General features: G+C 47.0%; 1 protein-coding gene across 3 annotated transcripts in view; it reads left to right on the top strand.

The window, feature by feature from the left end:
• Nucleotides 1-1,509: 1,509 nt before the first annotated feature.
• meiosin (meiosis initiator) overlaps nucleotides 1,510-7,909 on the top strand; it is a 59,185-nt gene continuing 52,785 nt past the window's right edge. For 2 of the 3 annotated variants that reach the window (XM_078533079.1, XM_078533077.1), the window contains exons 1-2: nucleotides 1,510-1,567; nucleotides 2,177-2,331. The gene's annotated coding sequence lies outside the window, so the exon portion shown is untranslated. The remainder of the gene's footprint in view (nucleotides 1,568-2,176; nucleotides 2,332-7,909) is intronic. The other variant, XM_078533078.1, reaches the window with a different exon arrangement.

Here is a 7,909-nt window from a genome sequence, read left to right as displayed (position 1 = left end):
CTGTAATGTAGGAAATGGGGCAGCCAATTTGCACACAGCATGCTCCCACAAACAGCCACATGATGTCAACCAGATAACCTATTTTTGTGATGTTGACTGAGGGATAAATATTGGCCTGGGATAACTCTCTTGCTCTTCTTCGGAAAAATAAATGCCCATCGGATCTTTTGCTTCCACCTGCGAGGGCAGACAGCGTCTCGGTTTAACGTCTCATCCGAAAGTCAGCACCTCCGACAGTGTCGCACTCCCTCAGTGCCGCACCCGGGAGTGTCAGCCTGGATTATGTGGTCAAGTCTCTGGAGTGGAACTTGAACCGGCAATCTTTGGACTCAGAGGCCAGTGTGCTACTCCTAAGTCAATGCTGACATTACAAGAATATACGCTTATTTTACATTGTAAAGTACTTTGGGACGTCCTGGAGTCACGAAAGGCCCTATTTCATTAATTTTTCCAGATGATTGTTGGGACACATCCCCCGTGTTTCTCTTGGTCGGCAAACATAGCTTTGGTAGAAGCTGTGTATTCTAATTATATTACAGATAGAAATTATGACCTTATTATTCCGCCTCTTGCATCAATTCCCAATTTATCTGTTTAATTATCACCTTCTCGGCGGAAAATAACATTTCCACAAGCCCATAGATCCCAAACTGGTCTGGCAAATGGTTGTTAAAATTTTAAAATTCCTGAATTTTAAAAAAAAAAGTGGAGTGAATTCCTTTTGCCTTTGGAAATTGTAAGTGCTGGAAATCACCTAAAACATATTTTAGGGGGGGGAAAAAAAAATGTTCTGGAGGCTGTTATTTTTATATACTTTTGGGGGAGGATTTAGATCAGGGATTATTTGGGGGAAAAAAACAAGTCAGAATGGAACAAAATGACACCCTAATTATAACAAGGTTTTTAAAGTCCAAAATTTTGCAGCATTTAATTATCTCAGTCACCCAAACGCCAAAGAAAAAAATTGAGGAGAACAGTGTGAAAGGGGTTTGGGGGGGGGGGAGAAACCGAATGGGAGAATTTAAAAATAAAACGAGTGACGAGGAGAAAGCGGCAGGAAAATTTAACAAGAGCACCGAGCATAGACCACCCTCCCCCGGCACCGCCCGGAGACGGTGTGAAGGCACATTTCGTCCCAGGCATCGTCGCAGCTCGCGCAGACACCACCTCCGCCCCGGGCAGGTAGCAACAGGCCTCAAACCAATCACGGCGCCGTTCCCGTGCCAGGGTTAACCAATCAGCTTCGGGCTCTCCTGTGAGGCCCGTCTCCCCACCCCTTCCCCCCCCCCCCCCCCACCCACCTGCCCCGCCCCCTCCTTGCCGCGCGAGCGCCTCCCTCTCCCCCCACCAAAGACGGTTCGAATCCCAACGACCGATGGTGTATACAAAGTTGCGCGGCTCGGGATTCTCAGAGGTGGTGGGGGTGGGGGGAGGGAGAGGGGGGAGGGGCAAGAAGGAGCAGGGACACGTGACCTGGATCAACAGGTGTGTGGGTGGGTGGTGGGGGAGGGGTGATGGAGGAGCCGGCACACGTGACCTGTCTAAGATGGAGCTTTGAGGTGGACAGGTGAGGTTAAATAGAGAAGTGGGTGGTGGGGATAAGAACCAGAAAATGGGGGGTGAACAGAAAAGGTGGTGGTGATGAGGCACAATTATACAAACTTAACAGCCCAAAATGGAGGCCATTTGGCCCATCATGTCTGTGCTGGCCCTTTAAGACCGTAGCCGTGCACGTTTCCCATAGGCGAGTACCCATTGTAAAATTATTCCTGGAATTAGCTTCTGCCGGGCAAGAGGGTAACGTAGCCGTGTAATTTATTAATTTGAGCGTTGCTGGAAAAAAAGGAGACCTGCTGTGGAAGCTTTTCGTCTTGCACTCAACTTGACAGATCCGCAAGAATGCCGAATTTTTTGGTATTCCTGTGAATCTGTCCTGACCAGCACAAGACAAAAAGCTTCTCCTTTCTTCGGTGATACTCAAGTTCTATACTACGAAGCGACAATTTAGCAATTATAAACGAAACCCATTCACCTTTTGTTGGCTAAGATAATGTGCCGGCCGCATATCCTGGATGGTCCCTCCGTGGCATTGCTCGCAGGTGGTGCGGTCCGTTGAAGAAATGTTTCGCTGTTATGATGGGAGCTGTGTCTACCCTGCCCTTGTCTGTTTTTTAAGGCTGCCGTTCATATTCGCTGTGGGGGAAGTGGACTCCGCAAGCACCCGAGGGGCCAATTGGAGATTTTTTTGCCGAGGGAGGTTTCCGTAGGTTGGCAGCTGCTGGTAAATTCCTGGCTCTGTTTCTGAGGGGGACGAGAGGTCATGTAGTCAAGGTCAGAGAAACTAACAGTGAGATGATTGGTCATCTTTCTCTTTGACAGTGACGCACATTCGCTGTACAGATGAAATTTCACACGTCTCTAAAGTGAAGACAACTTGGTTGCAATGTATTTTTTTGTGTGGTTCATTGGCTGGAGGAATCTAGAACTTCCTGTGACAACTCTGAGGTTCTAGAATTTACAAACCGAAACAATCGATGCGGCCTAAACCAGCTGGAAAGAGGAGGGAATTATGCTGCAGTTGTGCAGAGCCTTAGTTACACCCCATTTGGAGTAACTATGATCATTGCGGGCACCCCACCTCAGGGAGGATATATTGACCTTGGAGGAAATGTGGCCCCGATTCACCCGAATGACACTGCGGCTGAAAGAGTTAAATTATTAGAAAAGGTTAACTGATGAAGCTTATAGACATTAAGGAACAGAAGAAGGCCATTGAACCCATCGAATCCCATGCCGGCTCTCTCTCAGAGCAATCCAAGTCAGCCCCATTTCCCCCACTCTATTCCCATAGGCCTGCAGGTCTGTTTCCCTCGAGTGCCCATCCAGCCAGCAAGTTCCAGGTCATTACCACTCGCTGCATTAAAAAAAAGCTTTTCCTCAAACCAGACTCGCCTGTATCTCTTGCCCAAAACCTTAAAATGCAGAGTATATAATATATCAAAATATTATTAAAATATTAAATATTAATATTATTGGTTTGTAATCCCTTGAGTGTAGAAGATTAAGGGTGATGCCCTTGAGGTATTTAAGATGATTAAAGGAATTGAGGGGTCGATGCAGAGAAACTATTCCCTTTGGCAAGGGGAATCCAGAATCTGGCAGGGGGGGCGGTATTTTCAAATCGCGGCTGGGCCATTTAGAGGTCAAATTGGGAAGTATTTTCTCACAGAGAGCTTGGCATAAACTTGAAATAATCTTTCCCCAAAAGACTGCAAAATGCTGAGGAAATTAGAGCTTTCAAGGCTGAGATCGATTTTCTTTTGTTACCTGAGGGTACCAGGGGATATGAAGCAAATGCAGGTAAATGGAGTTAAGGTACAGGTCAAATGGGTCTAATTGAATGTTGGAGTAGAAAAAGTATGTCTGTTCTGTTGAAGGGTCATGAGGACTCGAAACGCCAACTGTGCTCTCCTCCGCCGATGCTGCCAGACCTGCTGAGTTTTTCCAGGTATTTCTGTTTCTGTTTTTGTTTTGAATGTTGGAGTAGACTTGGGAGGCAAGTGGCTCACTCCTGTTCTCACGTACCCGAAACAATTGGGGTAAACCTATAATTCTCTTAGGGGCACCCGCTGTGCATTCATTCTTCATTAGAAAGGAAGTGTGACCAGATAATAAAAACAGAAAAATGCTGGAAAATCTCAGCAGGTCTGACAGCATCTGTGGAGAGAGAAACAGAGTTAACGTTTCGAGTCCGTATGACCCATCTTCAGAGCCGTGACCAGATAATCCGTTTTAGTGATGTCGATTAAAGGATAAATGTTGGTCAGGGCAAAATATATTTTTTAATGGCGTATTTTCCTTTGTGACACTTGCCTGCCAATCTTCTCTCCTTAAGGGGTTTGCTCCTTGCTGGGGTATGGACCCACGGATGTTGAGATACTACCTTGGTCTAAAGGCTAATCAGCTGAAAGAGCCTTGCGTTCCAGCCCAATCCGCGTCCCACCAACTATCGTACGCAAGCACTTTTCTTCAGGGATTACTGAAAACTGTTCAAGAACAGGAACCCTGGCCAATTATTCTTTTTGTTGCCCGGAAGTGCTAAAACCAGCTTGGAACGAACACCCTCAATTGAACAATGAGCCATCCAGGGGTCTTCTCTGTTTGCTATAGCTCCTTGATCTTTTTTCTCTCTTTGTCCCTTGGATGTGGGCATCGCTGGCTAGGCCAATATTTGTTGATGATCCCTAGTTGCCCTTGAGAAGGTGGTGGTGAGCCGCCTTCTTGAACCGCTGCAGTCCGTGGGGTGTAGGTACACCCACAGCGCTGTTAGGGAGGGAGATCCAGGATTCCGACCCAGGGATAATGAAGAAACGGTGATATATTTCCAAGTCAGGATGGTATGTGACTTGGAGGGGAACTTGCAGGTGGTGGTGTTCCCATGCACCTGCTGTCCTTGTCCATCTAGGTGGTAGAGGTCGTGGGTTTTGAAGATGCTATTGAAGGAGCTCTGGTGATTTACTGCATTGCATCTTGTAGATGATACACATTGCTGGCACTGTGCGTCGATGATGGAGGGAGTGAATGTTTAAGGTGGTGGATGATGTTGAGCTTCTTAAGTGTTGTTGGAGCTGCACTCACCCAGGCAAGTGAAGAATTTGTCAGCCGAGGCTAGGGCTTGAGTACAAAAATCAAGGCTGATGCTTCACAGTTCACTGAGGGAGTGCTGCACTGTCAGAGATGCCATCTTTCAGATGAGACATTGAATGGAGGCCCCAACTCTCGCTCTGGTGGATGTAAAAGATCCCATGGCACGATTTCAAAGAGGAACAGGAGAGTTCTCCCTGCTGCCCTGACCAATATTTATCCTTCAATCAACATCACAAAAACAGATTATCTGGTCATTATTACGTTGCTGTTTGTGGGAGCTTGCAGCGCTTACATTGGAAGCTGTGTTTCCTATATTACGACAGTAGCTACATTTCAAAATGTACTTTATTGGGTATAAAGAGCTTTGGGATGTCCGGTGATCTGGCAAAGTGCTATATAAATGCAAGTCTTTGTGTAGCTGTATACTTCAGAAAAGTACAATCTTCAATGGCAGTGTCGTTTGTCATTTGTCCTTAATGGAGCCATTTTGGGGGTTAGAGCCACGTTAGGTTTATTTGGCAGTTTGCCATTTGAAGAGCATTCCTAAACGTGTGCAAGTATCTGTAAGGCAGGGGGTCCTAGGATTGTATCAGTAATTGCAGGAGGGGTTCCCCGAGAGCGGGTCAGTAATTGCAGGAGGGTCTCCCCGAGAGCGGGTCAGTAATTGCAGGAGGGTCTCCCCGAGAACGGGTCAGTAATTGCAGGACAATCTCCCCGAGAGTGGGTCAGTAATTGCAGGACAATCTCCCCGAGAGTGGGTCAGTAATTGCAGAACAATCTCCCCGAGAGTGGGTCAGTAATTGCAGGACGATCTCCCCGAGAGTGGGTCAGTAATTGCAGGACGATCTCCCCGAGAGTGGGTCAGTAATTGCAGGAGGGTCTCCCCGAGAACGGGTCAGTAATTGCAGGACAATCTCCCCGAGAGTGGGTCAGTAATTGCAGGACAATCTCCCCGAGAGTGGGTCAGTAATTGCAGAACAATCTCCCCGAGAGTGGGTCAGTAATTGCAGGACGATCTCCCCGAGAGTGGGTCAGTAATTGCAGGACGATCTCCCCGAGAGTGGGTCAGTAATTGCAGGAGGGTCTCCCCGAGAGCAGGTCAGTAATTGCAGGAGGGGTTCCCCGAGAGCGGGTCAGTAATTGCAGGAGGGTCTCCCCGAGAGTGGGTCAGTAATTGCAGGAGGGTCTCCCCGAGAACGGGTCAGTAATTGCAGGACAATCTCCCTGAGAGTGGGTCAGTAATTGCAGGACAATCTCCCCGAGAGTGGGTCAGTAATTGCAGAACAATCTCCCCGAGAGTGGGTCAGTAATTGCAGGACGATCTCCCTGAGAGTGGGTCAGTAATTGCAGGACGATCTCCCCGAGAGTGGGTCAGTAATTGCAGGAGGGTCTCCCCGAGAGCAGGTCAGTAATTGCAGGAGGGGCTCCCCGAGAGCGGGTCAGTAATTGCAGGAGGGTCTCCCCGAGAGTGGGTCAGTAATTGCAGGACAATCTCCCCGAGAGCGGGTCAGTAATTGCAGGAGGGGCTCCCCGAGAGCGGGTCAGTAATTGCAGGACAATCTACCCGAGAGCGGGTCAGTAATTGCAGGAGGGGCTCCCCGAGAGTGGGTCAGTAGTTGCAGGAGGGACTCTCAAGGAGTATTTATTAGAGGAGCGGGCGCCCCCTACACAGAGAAACTTCAAAGTTCTGGTTTATGGCATAACCTGAACCTTGAGAAGATGATTACTTACTTGTGTCTGCCGATTGCACATTTTTCTCAGTTTCCTTTTCCTGTGTGAACACCCAACGTAGATTTAAAGAAAGAAAGTCATTCATTGATGTTTGTAATGTTTTCAAAATTTTTACATCTCGTTTTTACAGTCATTACTTTCAATCTGGCAAAATTATTTTGGGATGTGAAAGATTTAGATTGTTTAAAGGTGATGTAACACCTGATCACACCTTCAGAATATCCTGAAACTTTTCACATGAACTATACCTTTTTTTGAAACATCATAACTTCTTATGCAAACATAAACAGCAGCGGATTTGCACACAGCAGCATCCCAGAGACAACAAGTGGGACGAATGCAGGTAGACTGGGAAAATCAGGTTGGTAGTGGATCCCAAGAAAAGGAATTTGTGGAATGTCTACGAGAAGGCTTTTTGGAGAAGCTTGTGTTGGAGCCCACTAGGGAACAGGCCATTCTAGATTTAGTGATGTGTAATGAGGCAGATTTGGTAAGGGAGCTTAAAGTTAAGGAACCCTTAGGAGGAAGTGACCATAATATGATAGAATTCACCCTGCAATTTGAGAGGGAAAAGCTGGAATCAGATGTAACGGTATTACAGTTGAATGAGGGAGGAGCTGGCCAGAATTGACTGGGAGATGAGCCTAGCAGGAAAGACAGTGGAACAGCAATGGCAAGAGTTTCTGGGAGTAATTTGGGAGACACAGCAAAAATTCATCCCTAGGAAGAAGAAGCATACTAAAGGGAGGACGAGGCAACCATGGCTGATAAGGGAAGTCAGGGACAGCATAAAAGCTAAAGAGAAAGCATACAATGCGGCAAAAAGCAATGGGAAGCCAGGAGATTGGGAAGCCTACAAAGACCAACAGAGGATAAGTAAAAAAGAAATAAGGAGGGAGAAGATTAAATATGAGGGTAAACTAGCCAGTAATATAAAAGAAGATTGCAAGAGTTTTTTTAGATATATAAAGGGTAAGAGAGAGGCAAAAGTGGACATTGGGCCTCTGGAAAATGACGCTGGAGAAGTAGTAATGGGGAACAAAGAAATGGCGGAGGAACTGAATAGGTACTTTGCGTCAGTCTTCACGGTGGAAGACACGAGTAACGTCCCCAAAGTTCAAGAGAATCGGGGGGCAGAGGTGAGTATGTGGTCATTACCAAGGAGAAGGTGCTAGGAAAACTGATAGGTCTGAAGGTGAATAAATCACCTGGACCAGATGGATTACACTCCAGAGTTCTGAAGGAGATAGCTGAAGACATAGTGGAGGCGTTAGTGGTGATCTTTCAGGAATCACTGGAGCCAGGGAGGGCCCCAGAGGACTGGAAAATCGCTAATGTAACCCCCCTGTTTAAGAAGGGAGTGAGGCAAAAGACGGAAAATTACAGGCCGATTAGCCTGACCTCGGTCGTTGGTAAGATTTTAGAGTCCATTATTAAGGATAAGATTTCAGAATACTTGGAAGTGCATGGTAAAATAGGGCAAAGTCAGCAATGGTTTCATCAAGGGGAGGTCATGCCTGACAAATCTGTT

The sequence above is a fragment of the Cetorhinus maximus genome, chromosome 32 (assembly GCF_964194155.1).
Source record: "Cetorhinus maximus chromosome 32, sCetMax3.hap1.1, whole genome shotgun sequence".
NCBI lineage: Eukaryota > Metazoa > Chordata > Chondrichthyes > Lamniformes > Cetorhinidae > Cetorhinus > Cetorhinus maximus.
Note: the sequence above shows the minus strand (reverse complement) of the source record. Positions and strands in the feature narration are given on the sequence as shown.